Source organism: Anomaloglossus baeobatrachus, chromosome 2 (genome assembly GCF_048569485.1).
Source record: "Anomaloglossus baeobatrachus isolate aAnoBae1 chromosome 2, aAnoBae1.hap1, whole genome shotgun sequence".
NCBI classification, from domain to species: Eukaryota; Metazoa; Chordata; class Amphibia; order Anura; family Aromobatidae; genus Anomaloglossus; species Anomaloglossus baeobatrachus.
This window is the reverse complement of record NC_134354.1, coordinates 78,235,500-78,252,639: the sequence shown is the minus strand read 5'-3', so window position 1 is coordinate 78,252,639 and position 17,140 is coordinate 78,235,500. Positions and strand designations below refer to the sequence as shown.

General features: G+C 43.0%; 1 protein-coding gene across 2 annotated transcripts in view; it reads right to left on the bottom strand.

The window, feature by feature from the left end:
* HTR1F (5-hydroxytryptamine receptor 1F) overlaps positions 1 to 17,140 on the bottom strand; it is a 417,661-nt gene that overhangs the window by 186,843 nt on the left and 213,678 nt on the right. Inside the window, exon 2 of one of the 2 annotated variants that reach the window (XM_075333085.1) lies at positions 6,226 to 6,295. The exons of the other annotated variant lie outside the window; for it this stretch is intronic. The gene's annotated coding sequence lies outside the window, so the exon portion shown is untranslated. The remainder of the gene's footprint in view (positions 1 to 6,225; positions 6,296 to 17,140) is intronic. 2 annotated transcript variants of the gene reach the window in all.

The window sequence follows — 17,140 nt, the reverse complement described above, 5'->3', positions numbered from 1 at the left end:
GGCATTTGATTTTATAGTTGCCCTGCTGAACAACTACCAAACATGAGAGTCCGTTATACGCCACAAGAAAACACATCTAAATAGCAAGCTCTGTTGTTTAGTATTCATTCAGCTGGATAACTGGACTTAAAGGGGTATTCCATCTCCAAGATCCTATCCCCAATATATAGTAGGTGGTATAGCAATAATATCAGCAAATACCAATATTTGGAAATGTAGAATAGTTCTGATTAGGCATGCCTTTACCTCATGAGCAGGGCATTGCAGCTTTGGTAGCAACCATTACGACATGGACTCTGCTGCTGTGGACCCGGGGAGAGTGCGTGCAGATTCATTGCACCCATACTCCTGACATGGAAGGTCTGCACTCCTAGAAAATGGGGGATACGTTCCCTGAGCGTGTCCCCCCCCATATTCTACAGGGTCCAAAGTCGTCGTGGGACCCACTTATTTTTTTTCCTTACAATAAATTGGTGAAAGAGGGAATGTTTTCGGGAGTGTTTTTTGAAATACATATTTTTTTGTCTATTTTTTTTGTTATTACTGACAGTTTGTGATGTCGGGTATCTGATAGACGCCATAAAATCACAAACTGTTGGGCTTGATGTCAGGTGACCTTACAGCTAGTATCAATCCCTAATTTATTACCCCGTTTGCCACTACACCAGGGCACGGGATGAGCTGGGGTGAAGCGCCAGGATTGGCGCATCTAGTGGATGTTCCACTTCTGGGGCGCCTGCGGCCTGCTATTTTTATGCTGTGAAGTGCCAATAACTATGGACCTTCCCACCCTGAGAATACGATACCACAGCTGTCCGCTTTACCTTGGCTGGTGATCCAATTTGGGGGGGACCCCACTTTTTTTGTAATTATTATTATTTATAAAATAATTATAAAAAAGAGCCTGGGGTGACCTCCACATTGGATCCCCAACCACGGTAAAGCTGCCAGCTGTGGTTTTCAGGCTACAGCAGTCTGCTTTACCCTAGCTGGCTATCAAAAATGGGGGGACCCCACGTAATTTTTTTGTTAACTATTTTTTTAAATAACAAAAATTAATGAGCTTCCCTGTATTTTGATTGCCAGCCAAGGTAACGCCAGGCAGATGGGGGTGGCAACCCGTAGCTGTCTGCTTTAACTGCGCTGAGAATCAAAAATACTTCGGGGCGCTACGTCATTTTTTTTAAATATTTATTTTTACAGCACTGTCATCTCAGGCAATCAAAATACAGGGAAGCCCATTTTTTTTAGTTATTTAAATAAATAATAAAAAATATATGGGCTCCCGCTGCATTTTTTGTATTGCTAGATAAGGGTAATCCAAGCAGCTACTGGCTGCTAACCCCCACTGCTTGGTGTACCTTCACTGTCAATGGAAAATACAGGGAAGCATTTTTTTTCTTTTCTCAAAAAACTAAAAAAAAAAAATGACGTGATCTTCGTCATATTTTTGTATGCTAGCCAGGTATAGCAGCAAGGTATGGGCTGCCCCCAACCCTCAGCTGCCTATTTGTACCCGGCTGGGAACTAAAAATATAGGGAAGCCCTTTTCTTAATTATGAATTTCAAGAAATAATTAAAAAAAAAAACGACGTAGGCTTCGCCCCATTTTTGTGTCCAGCCAGGTACAACTAGGCAGGTGGGGACTGGAATCCGCAGCACAGGTTAGCCCGAGGTTTCTGGGCCCCTATGCTGCGAATTGCAGTCCGCAGCTGCCCCAGAAAATGGCGCTCTCATAGAAGCGCCATCATCTGGCGCTGTATCCAACTCTTCCAGCTGCCCTGGTGACGGTGGGTCGCTGGGTAATTATTAGTTAATATTAGCTTTGTTTTACTAGCTAGTATTAAGCCAGAGATTCTTAATACAGTTAATAAACATTGCCATAACACTTACCGGTGCCCGCGATGCGTCCTGCACTCTGTCTCCCGCAGCTTTTCCATCAGTAATCGCTGCGTCCTCCCGGTAACCAGCAGTGATGACAGGACCTATCATGACGTCAAATAGCCATGTGACCAGTCACATGTCTATTATCTCATTGGCTACAGACTGGTCACATGGCTAATAAGGAATAACGTTTGGAACACCATTCTAAGTCTGAACTGGGTGCAAAAACCTAAAAAAACATCACTATGGGGAGATAAGGTATGCACACCAGTGACTATGTAAGGGGAATACATGAAATAGCAGAAACTGCTGTGTGAATACTGACTTGAAAAATCCAATAGCTATATGTAAGAGTGAAAATGTGAACAAATGGAATCTGCATTACTGCCATGAACATATGAATCAAGAGAAATTTAGCTACTGAATTGATCAATGCAATAGAGCCCCAACACTACGCCAAAGTATTTCTCTACGTTGGGGTCCCTAGCTTGTGTGTGTCCTCTCATGCAGTTAAAAAAACTTATCGTGTATGGGAAGCTGAGACCCAGGCTATTTATGCGTATGATATGGATTGGCAATAGGTGTGGTTGGGGAGGGTTCACAAACGAAAAACTACTAACAAATAAGGAATAACGTTTGGAATACCATTCTAAGTCTGAACTGGGTGCAAAAACCTAAAAAAAACATCACTATGGGGAGATAAGGTATGCACACCAGTGACTATGTAAGGGGAATACATGAAATAGCAGAAACTGCTGTGTGAATACTGACTTGAAAAACCAATAGCTATATGTAAGAGTGAAAATGTGAACAAATGGAATCTGCATTACTGCCATGAACATATGAATCAAGAGAAATTTAGCTACTGAATTGATCAATGCAATAGAGCTCCAAGACTACATAGTCACTGGTGTACATACCTTATCTCCCCATAGTGATGTTTTTTTAGGTTTTTGCACCCAGTTCAGACTTAAAATGGTGTTCCAAACGTTATTCCTTATTTGTTAGTAGTTTTTCGTTTGTGAACCCTCCCCAACCACACCTATTGCCAATCCATATCATACGCATAAATAGCCTGGGTCTCAGCTTCCCATACACGGTAAGTTTTTTTAACTGCATGAGAGGACACACACAAGCTAGGGACCCCAACGTAGACAAATACTTTGGCGTAGTGTTGGGGCTCTATTGCATTGATCAATTCAGTAGCTAAATTTCTCTTGATTCATATGTTCATGGCAGTAATGCAGATTCCATTTGTTCACATTTTCACTCTTACATATAGCTATTGGATTTTTCAAGTCAGTATTCACACAGCAGTTTCTGCTATTTCATGTATTCCCCTTACATAGTCACTGGTGTGCATACCTTATCTCCTCATGGTCACATGGCTAGACGTCATCTCCTGTCCTAGGTCCGTGCATCTCTCCAGTATGCGGTGATCGTTTGTGTATCTCTGTGCACCGGCGACATGCTCTGGCACACGGACGACTGCCCGTTCCTGCATGGGGCGCTCTTTACAGAGTCAGCTTACATGCAAGGAATGGCTGTCACAGCTGGTAAATAGCGGCACCGGGAATCACGTGATCGGAGCACTGTTGCTATGGTAACCCGGCTGTGAGCGGTGAAGTCACCGCTAACAGCCGGTAGCCTGTGGTCACTCTCACTGAGTGATTTCTGCACAGGGCAGCAGCGTCTTCCTCCCATGCAGTGCTATCTGATGTAGCAGAGCTGCATGGGTTGAAGGAGAAAGAAGACAGAAGACCAGGATCGTGTAGGGGTGAGAGTGAGTAATAAACATTGAGTCTATAAGTGTGTCTGTGTATTTATTTCTATTAAAGTATTTTTTCTCTGTGTGGTGTCTTTTTTTTAACCCTTTATTGGAGATTCTTAATGGCCGGGTCAAACATGCCTGATATTATGAATCTCTGGCTTAATACTAGCTAGTAAAACAAAGCTAGTATTAACCCATTATTATCCAGCGAGCCACCCATCACCAAAGCAGCTTGAAGAGTTGGATACAGCGCCAGATGATGGCGCTTCTATGAAAGCGCCATCATCTGGTGCGGCTGCAGACTGCAATTTGCAGCATAGGGGCCCAGAAACCTCGGGCCAACCTGTGCTGAGGATTCCAATTCCAAGCTGCCTAGTTGTACCTTGCTGGACACAAAAATGGGGCGAAGCCCATGTTGTTTTTTTTTTTTTTTAATTATTTCATGAAATTCATGAAATAATTAAAAAAAGGGCTTCCCTATATTTTTAGTTCCCAGCCGGGTATAAATAAGCAGCTGGGGGTTGGGGGCAGTCATACCTGCCTGCTGTACCTGGCTAGCATACATAAATATGGTGAAGCCCACGTCATTTTTTTGGTGGGCAAAAAACTCCTGTATACAGTCCTTGATGGAGTATGCTGAGCCTTGTAGTTCTGCAGCTGCTGTCTGCTCTCCTGCATACACTAGTGAATGGAGCATGCTGAGCCTTGTAGTTCTGCTCCCCCTGTCTCTCCCTCCAGCATACAGTCTTGGATGCAGCATGCTGAGCCTTGTAGTTCTGCAGCTGCTGTCTGCACTCCTGCATACACTAGTGTATGAAGTATGCTGAGCCTTGTAGTTCTGCTCCACCTGCATCTCCCTCCAGCATATAGTCCTGGATGGAGGATGCTGAGCCTTGTATTTCTGCAGCTGCTGTCTCCTCTCCTCCATACAGACAGACAGCAGACAGCAGCTGCAGAACTACAAGGCTCAGCATACTCCAACCAGGACTGTATGCAGGAGTTTTTTGCCCCCCAAAAAAATTACGTGGGCTTCGCCATATTTTTGTATGCTAGCCAGTTACAGCAGGCAGCTACAGGCTGCCCCTAACCCCCAGCTGCCTATTTGAACCCGGCTGGGACCAAAAATATAGGGAAGCCCTTTTTTTAAAAAAATTATTTCATGAATTTCATGAAATAATTAAAAAAAAAAATGACGTGGGCTTCACCCAAATTTTGTGTCCAGTCAGGTATAACTAGGCAGCTGGGGATTGGAATCCGAAGCGCAGGGTGCCCAAGCTTTCTGGGGACCCCTTCTGCGAATTGCAGTCCGCAGCCGCCCCAGAAAATGGCGCTTTCATAGAAGCGCCATCTTCTGGCGCTGTACCCAACTCTTCCAGCTGCCCTGTTGACGGGTGGCTCACTGGGTAATAATGGGGTTAGGGCTAGCTGTATATTATCAACTGGCCCTAAGCCCGAAATCTATGGTGTCACGCCTATATTAGACATGGCCACCATGAATTTCTAGTACAGATAAAAAAACGCAACACACAGAGAAATATTTTTATTAGAAATAAAACACAACCCAATTAGTGACTCCCTCTTTATTGAAATTAAGAACCCCCTCCGCAGTAATCCTGGGTCAAGGGTCCCGCGCTGTCCAATCCGGATCCAATATCTTCTGATCGGTTTGCTGGAAGGCAAAGCAATCAGATGATGTGTCAGGTTCAAGGGCCTGAATCACATCACACATTAGCTGATTGTGTAAACGGCTTTTATACAATCAGCTAATGCATCAGTGCAAAAGAAAAAAAAAACAACACACTTCTGTGCAGACTCCTGTCCGACAGCATCAGCTGATAGTTTAGCCGGCCGGGCGGTAAAAAGCCGGCCTCACCGCTCGACTTATAGTGTCAGCTGATTCCGTCAGGTGATCGCATCAGCTGATCATCGCCAGGTCTGAGAGAGAGAAGAGAGAGAGGAGAGAGAGACGAGAGAGGAGAGAGAAGAGAGAAGAGAGAGAGGAGAGAAAGGAGAGAGAGGAGAGAGCAATGCAGCCTCATTCCGTGAACTGCTCCGATTTTAGAGGTGTGTCCCGTGGCTCACAGCTTATATCCGGCTCCTCCCCTTAGTGCATAATTAAATTAAATTATAATTATAATTTAAAATTATAAATAAATTTAATTAAATGCTTTACCAGGACAGACGGGACTCGAACCCATGAACTAATTCTTCTTAGGCGGCAGGTCTACCCATTGAGCCACTGCCTGTGATGAAAAGCATGGGAATATTTGGTAATATTGACCTCTGTATTAAAAAGGGAGGGAGAAAAAGGGAGGAGGAAAAAAAGGGAGGGAGAAAAAAGGGAGGGAGAAAAAAGGGAGGGAGGAAAAAGGGAGGGAGGAAATAGGAGGAGAAAAATGGAGGAGAAAAAGCAGCCTCATTCCGTGAAGTGCCCCGATTTTAGAGGTGTGTCCCGCGGCTCAGAGCTGATGTCCGGCTCCTCCCCTCAGTGCATAATTAAATTAAACTATATTATAAATAAATAATAATTATAATTAAAAATTATAAATAAATGTAATTAAATTCTTTACCAGGACGGCTGGGACTCGAACTCATGAACTAATTCTTCTTAGGCGGCAGGTCTACCCATTGAGCCACTGCCTGTAATGAAAAGCATAGGAAGATTTGGTAATCTTGACCTCTGTATTGCAGTAGAGACTCAAGAAGTGGATTATTCAGCTACAAAGAGGAGAGAGAGAGAGAAAAAAGAGAGAGAGAAAAAAAGAGAGAAAAAAAGAGAGAGAGAGAGAAAGAGAGAAAGGGATAGAAAGAGAGAGAGAGAAAGAGAGAGAAAGAGAGAGAGAGAGAGAGAGAAAGAGAAAGAGAGAAAAAGAGAGAAAAAAGAGAGAAAGCAGCCTCATTGCGTGAACTGCTCCGATTTTAGAGGTGTGTCCCGCAGCTCACAGCTGATGTCCGGCTCCTCCCCTCAGTGCATCATTAAATTAAATTATAATTTTAAATAAATAATAATTATAATTTAAAATTATAAATAAATGTAATTAAATTCTTTACCAGGACAGCTGGGACTCAAACTCGTGAACTACTTCTACTTAGACAGCAACTCTACCCATTGAGCCACTGCCTGTGATGAAAAACATAGGAAGATTTAGTAATCTTGACCTCTGTATTGCAGTAGAGAATCCAGACATGGATTATTCAGCTACAAAGAGGAGAGAGAGAGAGAAAAAGAGAGAGAGAAAGAGAGAGAGAGAGATATCACATGCAGGCACTACCTGGGTGAAGTCTCCGGTGACAGCGCGGCTCACTTCAGTTGCTACGTGGAGCTGACACAGAGCTGTCGTGTTCTATGGCACTCCCTGTCAGCTTCATGTAGCAGAGCTGAAAGCGTTGTGTGGATTACTTCAGACCTGGATTGTTGTTTGGGTATTAATAAAGAGGTAAATGAGGTGTTTTTTTGTCTTTTATTCCAAATAAAGGATTTTTCGTTGTGTGTGCTTATTTGCTTTCACTTACATGTTAATCATGGAAGGTATCTCGGGGAGACGTCTGCCATGATTAACCTAACCTTATTACCCCAATTTCCACCGCACCAGGGCAATTCAGGAAGAGCCGGGTAGAGTAGCGGGACTGTCACATCTAATGGATGCGGCAGTTCCGGGCGGCTTCTGGCTGATATTGTTAGGGTGGTGGGCTCCCCATAACGTGGCACTCCCCATCCTGACAATACCAGCCTCCAGCCGTGTGGCTTTATCTTGGCTGTTATCAAACTTGAGGGGAACCGCAGGTGTTTTTTTTTAAATTATTTATTTATTTATTTTACTGCACGATATAGACCCGCCGACCGGCGGCTGTGATTGGTTGCAATGAGACAGCTGTCACTCAGCGTGGGGTCGTGTCTGACTGCAACCAATCATGGGCGCCGGTGGGTGAGGAAAGCAGGGAATACCAGATTGAATAATGAGCGGCAGCCATTTTCAAAAGAGAAAAGCCACCGGAGCTTTGTGACAGCTGTGCAGCGCCGCGCCCGTGATCGGTGAGTAGGAAAGAGAGAGGGATTGTGCTGGGGACGCAGGACGCATGAAAATACACAATGTGCGAACATAGCCTTACTGTGAAAAGCCACGCTTTGGTGATTGAACAGTTATCGAACGGTATCTCGAACGGCCGAACTTGAAGCAAATCGTTCTAGTTCATTGAACGACTGGAACACCGCGCAAAATCACTCAAATTTGAAATTGGAGAACGGTTCGAATCGAACATCGCTCATCTCTAGTTATTATATCCTCGGGGGTACCTTAATCTTCATAGAATCATAGAATGGTAGAGTTGGAAGGGACCTCAAGGGCCATCGGGTCCAACCCCCTGCGAGTGCAGGCTTTCCTAAATCATCCCAGCTATATGTTTATCCTGTTTCCACTTGAAGATTTCCATTGATGGAGAGCTCATTGCCTTCCATGGTAGCCTGTTCCCCTCTCTGACTGCCCTCACTACCTTCCGTGTTATCCTGTCCCATTCTCTGACTGCCCTCACTACCTCTTGCGGCAGCCTGTCCCACTATCAGACTACCCTCACTGTCAGAAAGTTTTTCCTAATGTCTAATCTGAATCTCCTTCCTTTAAGTTTCATCCCATTGCTTCTAGTACTTCCTTGTGCTAATGAGAATAGGATAGTTCCCTCTGCACTGTGACTACCTTCCATATATTTGTAGACCGCTATTATAGAATAATCTTCGATCTTTAATTCATGTACAGGAATTTGCGATTATGCTGGAGCCCTGGGTTGAGTTCATGGAGTAGCTGCTTACAGAAATTGTTACATAGCTAGGTCAGAACCAGGATGGGACAACATTTTCAGGCAGAAGAATGGTCACAAAAAAACCCGAGGTCTGAAACAGTGATAATTACTAGAATAAGAGCAGCAGGGAACAGGGGTGTGGACCAGGGAAGGGTAGAACTTACAATAGAAGACAGGAACTCAAGGAATTATATAGTAAGTAGCCCCACCTAAGACTCACAGAAAGATGTTTTATGAACTAAAGGAAGAAAATAACCAACCTCAATGTCTTATTAGTATCCCATTTCACAGAAAAGTAAACAACTGTCATATTGTCACCCTACATTGCCAGATGGAGCAGATTAGTGAATATTAATAGTAATCAGCCCCGGCAGCCATTGACCAAGTGGACAGTCTCAAGAAAATGCACACAGCGCAAATCATGTCCACAATTTTCAGATGTCTGTGCCTTGAGTTTTACAACAACCGTTTCAATAAAGCCCAACAAGGAGAGTTCATGTATGGTGGCTAACAGTGTGTTAAGAGGGCTGAACATCCAAAGGTTCACAATTTCTCAACATCGTCTTAGCCCTTGTTTTCCTAAAATGTTTGACATTGTATAATTTCTCTTCTTGCCTTGCACTGATGAGATTTAATAAGATGACTTTGAGGCGTTCTATCAGTTATATTCATGCTATTAAATCTGTGATTCTGTGTACCGAATTTTTCCTAATGAGAGGATTAATTTCTTATTTTCTTGGATTTATAGAATTATTATGATTATTATAGTCTAGCAACTTGTCTATGTCTGTCTTCTGATTTAAGAAGCCTTTAACTGAACTGGAAAAATGATAAACATTGGTTAGGCAAATCTAATAATAGTCATCCACCCCTCCCCCACGCCTCATCATGGTTTTCCTGCCTGAATTTGTAAGTTTTGCCATTAAAGAGCAATCATTTTTTGCATGATATAAGAATGAGTATTTTTTTTGTTGAAAAATTGGAAAATGACAATTCTTAAGAGACAGATGATAATTGCAATTCTAGCAGCCCTGAAATGAAGGGCTATTGGGTTTTACTTGAAACAGAGCACCCCTATAATAAATCTCCATTTTTTAAAGATTTTATCTGCCCACATGTCATCTTTTGTTTAGCTTCACAGAGTTCCCATACAAAATATTTCCACTGTAAAAAATGTGCCTGCATTAATATTTACAGCTCCAGGATATCACTTAAGATCTCCGGCGCTAACAAGCGAAGTAGAACTTGTTCCCAATTTTACACTTCTGCTAGATATACGAGATTTAAGTCATATGGATTTTTCCTATTCGCAGGTCACTTACTGGCTAGGTTATTTATAGATCTATGTTTGCTAGCGTGACATCCTTCTAGAAAACACGCAATATTCTGCTAAAAATATCTCGATGAACAAGCAAATATGGAATAAGTTCACGTTCACATTACCATTCAAAAATCACCGCCACAATTTTCCCCATGAGAATTGGGTCAATTTTAGCCTTGAGATCCAACTCAACTTTTTGAATTCCCTTTTTTATATGGTATATTTTATAATGTTTATTTATTGGAAAGAAAAGTACAAAAAAGTTTGTGTGTTTTTTACAGACTTTCATAACTATTTTATTAAATCTATTTAACTTTTTTATATAGTTTTTGTAGTATGTTTATACTTAGTATGATTTGTAATTTTTGATTCTTTCAAAAACTATAATTCAGTAACATATATCAACTTAAGGCCCGTTTCACACGTCAGTGAAAAACAGTGACGTTTTTCAATGGCGTGTAAAACACGCACATGTCCCTGCGTGTGCTGTGAATCACGGCACACGTGGGTTGTCTAAGTGCAATCCGGGCTCCGTTCTCCGTGGCCCGTGATTGCACTTAGAAATCAACTCACCTGCGCCCGCTCCCGCTCTCCATGGTGCTGAATCCTCCCGCGGTGCAGCATCCGGCTGGCGGTGACCCCCACAGCAGCTGCATCCGGGTCGGCTGTGTCGCGCATAATGAATATGCGCGACAGTAATCAGCCGGCTTAGAAGCAGCAAGCAGAACGGGCTGCAGAGGACATCGCTGGACGCCGGGTGAGTTAAAATGTTTATTATTTTAAATGCACGTTTTTTTCTGGCACGTGTTTCACGGACCACACCACTGCGTAGTCCGTGGAACATCAGTGATGCCAGAAAAAAAAGGACATGTCTCCATGCAGCAATCACGCACACGCGGGTACGCCGCACGGAGACACGTGCAGTGATAAATCACTGACGTGTGAGCAGACCCATTCATTATAATGGGTCTGCGTATGTCAGTGATTCTGGTACGTTTAAAAAAAAGCACAAACGTCCCAGAATCAATGACGTGTGAAAGGGGCCTAACGGAGTAAATAATAGTGATAAGTGAATAGTAACTACCGTGTTTCTCCGAAAATAAGCCCTAGCAGGAATTTTTAGCATTTTCGACGTAAGTGTTAAATATTATCCCTACTCCGAAAATAAGCCCTAGTTGCGGTTCAATAATGAAGTGTCCATGCAGCTAAAAAAGTTAGACTACTGCAGGACACGTCATTCTAGACAATGTACACCCCCAAAGGAGAGAAGAAAGAAGACAGAAGACCCCGCAATCACACTCACCAGATGCCAAATCGGAGGACCTGCAGTGGAACGCATCAAGGACCTGTGGTGGAATTCACACCCACACACATCAGATCGCACACATAATTACACATCAGATTGCACACAGGCACTCACAACATCCAGTGATACCGCATGCTTCTGGACACCAGGGGAACATGGGATGCAGTGCAGTGGAGTTCGAGGACCTGCAGTGGAACACATGGAGGACCTGCAGTGGAATTTATCTACAGCGTGCGATAAAGAACCAACGCGTTTCAAACGTCAACGTGTCCTTAAAAAAAATGTTCCCATGTTTGAAACACATTTTTTCTTTTTATCGCACACTCTATCCTATGAACTATGAATTTAATATATGATGTCTACATGAAAATATGAGAATCAGATGCCAGACAAAATTAAAAAGTAATTATTTATTCAATTAAAAGAGAAATCACAACACAAATAAACAGGAGACAAGAGGCATAATTAGTATAGGAAATATGCAAAATTAGATAGGTCCAAATGAAAAAAAAAATGACTATAACAATAAACACACATAACGGGTACATAGATTATGTTAGACATAAAAAAGTAGTCATCAGTATTTACAGAGCACTGATGTGCCGAGTTAATTTATGCACTTAGAGGGGACATTTATAATAATAGCATATGGTACTCAGGAAACTTTCACAGAGGTGGTCATAGATAGAAGTCAATGTGCAAATGTGGTGAAACTGTGCATAGTAATAGTAACAAGAAGTAATGGTGAAAAAAAGGTTCCAGCTAGTGGTTAAAATTCCTTTTTATTACAATGTATTAAAAATGAATTCCAAAAATTTCATGGTGGGGAAGAACAGAAGAAACCTACATGTTTTGAACGCGATCCCTATTGATTTGCATTATCTCAACGCCTTGACAGACTGTGCTTTAGAGCATACTGGATTCTAATACTTCCAAGTGGTGAGCTAGCAACTCTTCAGTGGTACTCAATATTGTCCAAGCATAGACAAGTGCATCTCAATAAATTAGAATATCATCAAAAAGTTAATTTATTTCAGTAATTCAATACAAAAAAAGAAATGCATATAATTATATAGAATCATTACACACAGAGTCTGTCTGAAGGAAGAGTGGAGAGGCCACAATCCAGGCTGCTTGAGGTCTAGTGTGAAGTTTCTACAATCAGTGATGGTTTGGGGAGCCATGTCATCTGCTGGTGTAGGTCCACTGTGTTTTATCAAGACCAAGACCACCTGTTCACACTGCCAAAAGTACCAATTCCTGGTTTAATAACCACAGTATCATTGTGCTTGATTGTCCAGCAAACTCTGCTGACCTAAACCTCATAGAGAATCTATGGAGTATTATCAAGAGGAAGATGAGAAACACCAGACCCAACAATGCAGATGAGCTTAAAGCTGCTATCAAAGCAACCTGGGTTTCCATAAAACCTCAGCAGTGCCACAGACTGATCGCCTCCATGCCACGCCGCATTGATGCAGTAATTCATGCAAACGGAGCCCCGACCAAGTATTGAGGCATTTACTGTACAGACTTTTCAGTAGGCACCAACATTTCTTAACATTAGCAGAAATAAACACTTAAAATAGATCCCTCTGTGTGTAATGACTAGAGATGAGCGAACCGGTCCCGGTTCGGCTCGAGGCGGTTCGCCGAACGGGGGGTCTGGCTCGAGTTCGGCTCGTCGAACGTTCGACGAACCGAACTAGAACCAATAGGCTATAATGGGAGGCAATCACAAACACATAAAAATGCATTATAAATGTACACAAACAGTTAATAAACATTGCCATAACACTTACCGGTCCTCGCGATCCCTTCTGCACTCTGTCTCCTGCCGCTATTCCATCCGATGATCGCTGAATCCTCCCGGTGACCTGCACTGCCAGCAGAGAAGCAGGACCTATCGTGACGTCAAAATAGCCATGTGACCAGTCACGTGGCTATTATCTCATTGGCTACAGACTGGTCACATGACTATGACACGTCATGTAGGACCTGCGAGTGCATCTCTCCGGTACACGGTGCACATATGTGTATCGCCGTGTACCGGCGACATGCTCTAGCACACGGTCGACTCCCCGTTCCGTTAGGGACCGGCTGACACAGCCGGTCATTAACGGAGATCACCGTTGCCATAGCAACGCAGTTAGCGGTGACGTCACCGCTAACCGCGGCTCCGGGAGCACCGTTGCTATGGTAACGCGTCTGTCAGCGTTACCGCTAGCAGCCAGCAGTGATCACTCACGGAGTGAAGGCTGCACGCTGCTTCCCGATTGTAGTGAGCATTGTAGTTAGGATGGAGGTTCCCCAGCCCCAAGTGATGCCCCTCACTACAATCGTCACTACTACTACACTAGAAAGAAAGAAGACAGAAGAGCAGGATCGTGGAGGGCTGACAGGGGTAATAAAGATGGAGTCTCTAATGTGTCTGTGTATTTATTTCTATTAAAGTATTTTTTCTCTGTGTGGTGTCTTTTTTTAACCCTTTATTGGAGATTCTTAATGGCCGGGTCAAACGTGCCTGACATTAAGAATCTCTGGCTTAATACTGGCTGGTAAAACAAAGCCAGTATTAACTCATGATTACCCAACAAGCCACCCGGCTCCAGGGCTGTTGGAAGAGTTGGATACAGCGCCAGATGATGGCGCTTCTATGAGAGCGCCATTTTCTGGGACGGCTGCGGACTGAAATCCGCAGCAGAGGCGCCCACAAACCTCGGGCTAACCTGTGCTGCGGATTCCAATCCCCAGCTGCCTAGTTGTACCCGGCTGGACACAAAAATAGGGCGAAGCCCACGTCATTTGTTTTTTAATTATTTCATGAAATAAGTGAAATAATTAAAAAAAACGGGCTTCCCTATATTTTTGGTTCCCAGCCGGGTACAAATAGGCAACTGGGGGTTGGAGGCAGCCCGTGGCTGCCAGCTGTACCTGGCTAGCATACAAAAATATGGCGAAGCCCACGTCATTTTTTTGGTGGGCAAAAAACTTCTGCATGCAGTCCTGGATGGAGTATGCTGAGCCTTGTAGTTCTGCAGCTGCTGTCTGCTCTTCTCCATACAGACAGACAGCAGCTGCAGAACTACAAGGCTCAGTATACTCCATCCAGGACTGTATGCAGAAGTTTTTTGCCCCCTGAAAAAATTATGTGGCTTCGCCATATTTTTGTATGCTAGCCAGGTACAGCAGGCAGGTACGGCTGCCCCCAACCCCCAGTTGCCTATTTGTACCCGGCTGGGAACCAAAAATAAAGGGAAGCCCTTTTTTTATTATTTCATGAATTTCATGAAATAATTAGAAAACAAATGACGTAGGCTTTGCCCCATTTTTGTGTCCAGCCAGGTACAACTAGGCAGCTGGGGATTGGAATCCGCAGCACAGGTTGGCCTGAGCTTTCTGGGCCCCACTGCTGCGATTTGCAGTCTGCAGCCGCCTCAGAAAATGGCATTTTCATAGAAGCGCCATCTTCTGGCGCTGTATCCAACTCTTCCAGCACCTGCCTGCTATACCTGGCTAGCATACAAAAATATGGCGAAGCTCACGTCCTTTTTTTGTAGCTTTTTGGCAAAAAAAAAAAAAAATGCTTCCCTGGATTTTCCATTGCCAGTGAAGGTAACACCAAGCAGTGGGGGTTAGCAGCCAGTAGCTGCTTGGATTACCCTTAGCTAGCAATACAAAAAATGCAGTGGGAGCTAACATATATTTTTTTTAATTATTTATTTAAATAACTAAAAATAAAATGGGCTTCCCTGTATTTTGATTGCTGGACATCACAGTGCTGTAAAAATAAATCTTTAAAAAAATGACGTAGCGCTCCGCGGTATTTTTGATTCTCAGCGCAGATAAAGCAGACAGCTATGGGTTGCCACCCCCATCTGCCTGCCGTTACCTTGGTTGGCAATCAAAATACAGGGAAGCCCATTAATTTTTTCTATTTAAAAAATAGTTAAAAAAAAAAAATTACGTTGGGTCCCCCCATTTTTGATAGCCAGCTAGGGTAAAGCAGACGGCTGTAGCCTGAAAACCACAGCTGGCAGCTTTACCGTGGTTGGGGATCCAATGTGGAGGTCCCCTCAGGCTCTTTTTTATAATTATTTTATAAATATTAATAATTACACAATAAAAGTAGGGGACCCCCCAAATTGGATCACCAGCCAAGGTAAAGCGGACAGCTGTGGTCTGGTATTCTCAGGGTGGGAAGGTCCATAGTTATTGGGCCTTCACAGCCTAAAAATAGCAGGCCGCAGGCACCCCAGACGTGGCGCATCCACTAGATGCGCCAATCCTGGCGCTTCACCCCAGCTCATCCCGTGCCCTGGTGCAGTGGCAAACGGGGTAATAAATCGGGTTGATACTAGCTGTAAAGTCACCTGAGATCAAGCCCAGCAGTTTGTGATGTCATGGCGTCTATTAGATACCCAACATCATAAACTGTCAGTACTAACAAAAACAAAAAATCGACAAAAGAAATTTATTTGAAAAAACAGTCCCCAAAACATTTCCTCTTTCACCAATTTATTGTAAGAAAAAAAATAAAGGGGTCCCACGACGACTCTGGACCGTCTAGAATATGGGGGGGGAGACACTCAGGGAACGTATCCCCCATTTTCTAGGAGTGCGGACCCTTCATGTGAGGAGTGTGGGTGCAATGAATCTGCACTCACTCTCCCCGGGTCCACAGCAGCAGAGTCCATGTCGTAATGGTTGCTACCAAAGCTGCAATGCCCTGCTCATGAGGTAAGGGCATGCCTAATCAGGAGAACTACTGTAGAGGAAGCTCTGCTCACTGGTATATAGGTGCTCAGAGGTAATAATAGATAAAATTAGTGAGTAACCTCGGCACTCTATATCTCCCAGACTAAGTCAGTAAGTCACAACGGATAGTAATGCAAAATCACTCTTTATTGGTCCGTATTAAGAAAATTTTTTTTTCATAAGCATATATGTTTTTGTCCAAAACAAGTTACAAATGACGTTTCGGCCTGAGCCTTCGTCAGATTGGACTTATCTGCATGTAATCATGAAAAATGACAATAATCAGTATCACATAAGAGTGAGAGAACAATAACATAAACTCGAACAATGTAGAGGTACAATTGGGATGCAGCAAAAAAATTGCAACACAGCAAGAAATGAAACACATGATACAAATGTCATAATACAGTACAAGGACAATATAGTAATGACAAATATGGGGTCAGAGTAGACTTAGACAGCTCTGGTACGAAAGAGATGTCAATCATAAAGTAACATGTGCAGTAGGTGTAGAGCTACACTATGCATGGCAGAGCTAATGGGTAGACCGACCATAGAAAAAGTAGAGAAAAAGTGGAGAAAAAGTGGAGAATAAGTGGAACATAAGAGGAGAAAAAGTGGAGAAAAAGTGGAGAAAAAAGTGGAGAAAAAGTGGAGAAAAAGTGGAGAAAAAGTGGAGAAAAAGTGGAGAAAAAGTGGAGATTAAGAGGAGAAAAAGTGGAGAAAAAGTGGAGAAAAAGTGGAGCATAAGAGGAGAAAAAGTGGAGAAAAAGTGGAGAAAAAGTGGAGAAAAAGTGGAGCATAAGAGGAGAAAAAGTGGAGAAAAAAGTGGAGAAAAAGTGGAGAAAAAGTGGAGCATAAGAGGAGAAAAAGTGGAGAAAAAAGTGGAGAAAAAGTGGAGTAAAAGTGGAGAAAAAATGGAGAAAAAGTGGAGAAAAAGTGGAGATTAAGAGGAGAAAAAGTGGAGAAAAAGTGGAGAAAAAGTGGAGCATAAGAGGAGAAAAAGTGGAGAAAAAAGTGGAGAAAACGTGGAGAAAACGTGGAGGAAAAAGTGGAGAAAAAGTGGAGAAAAAGTGGAGAAAAAGTGGAGAAAAAGTGGAGCATAAGAGGAGAAAAAGTGGAGAAAAAAGTGGAGAAAACGTGGAGAAAAAGTGGAGCATAAGAGGAGAAAAAGTGGAGATTAAGAGGAGAAAAAGTGGAGAAAAAGTGGAGAAAAAGTGGAGAAAAAGTGGAGAAAAAGTGGAGAAAAAGTGGAGAAAAAGTGGAGCATAAGAGGAGAAAAAGTGGAGAAAAAGTGGAGAAAAAA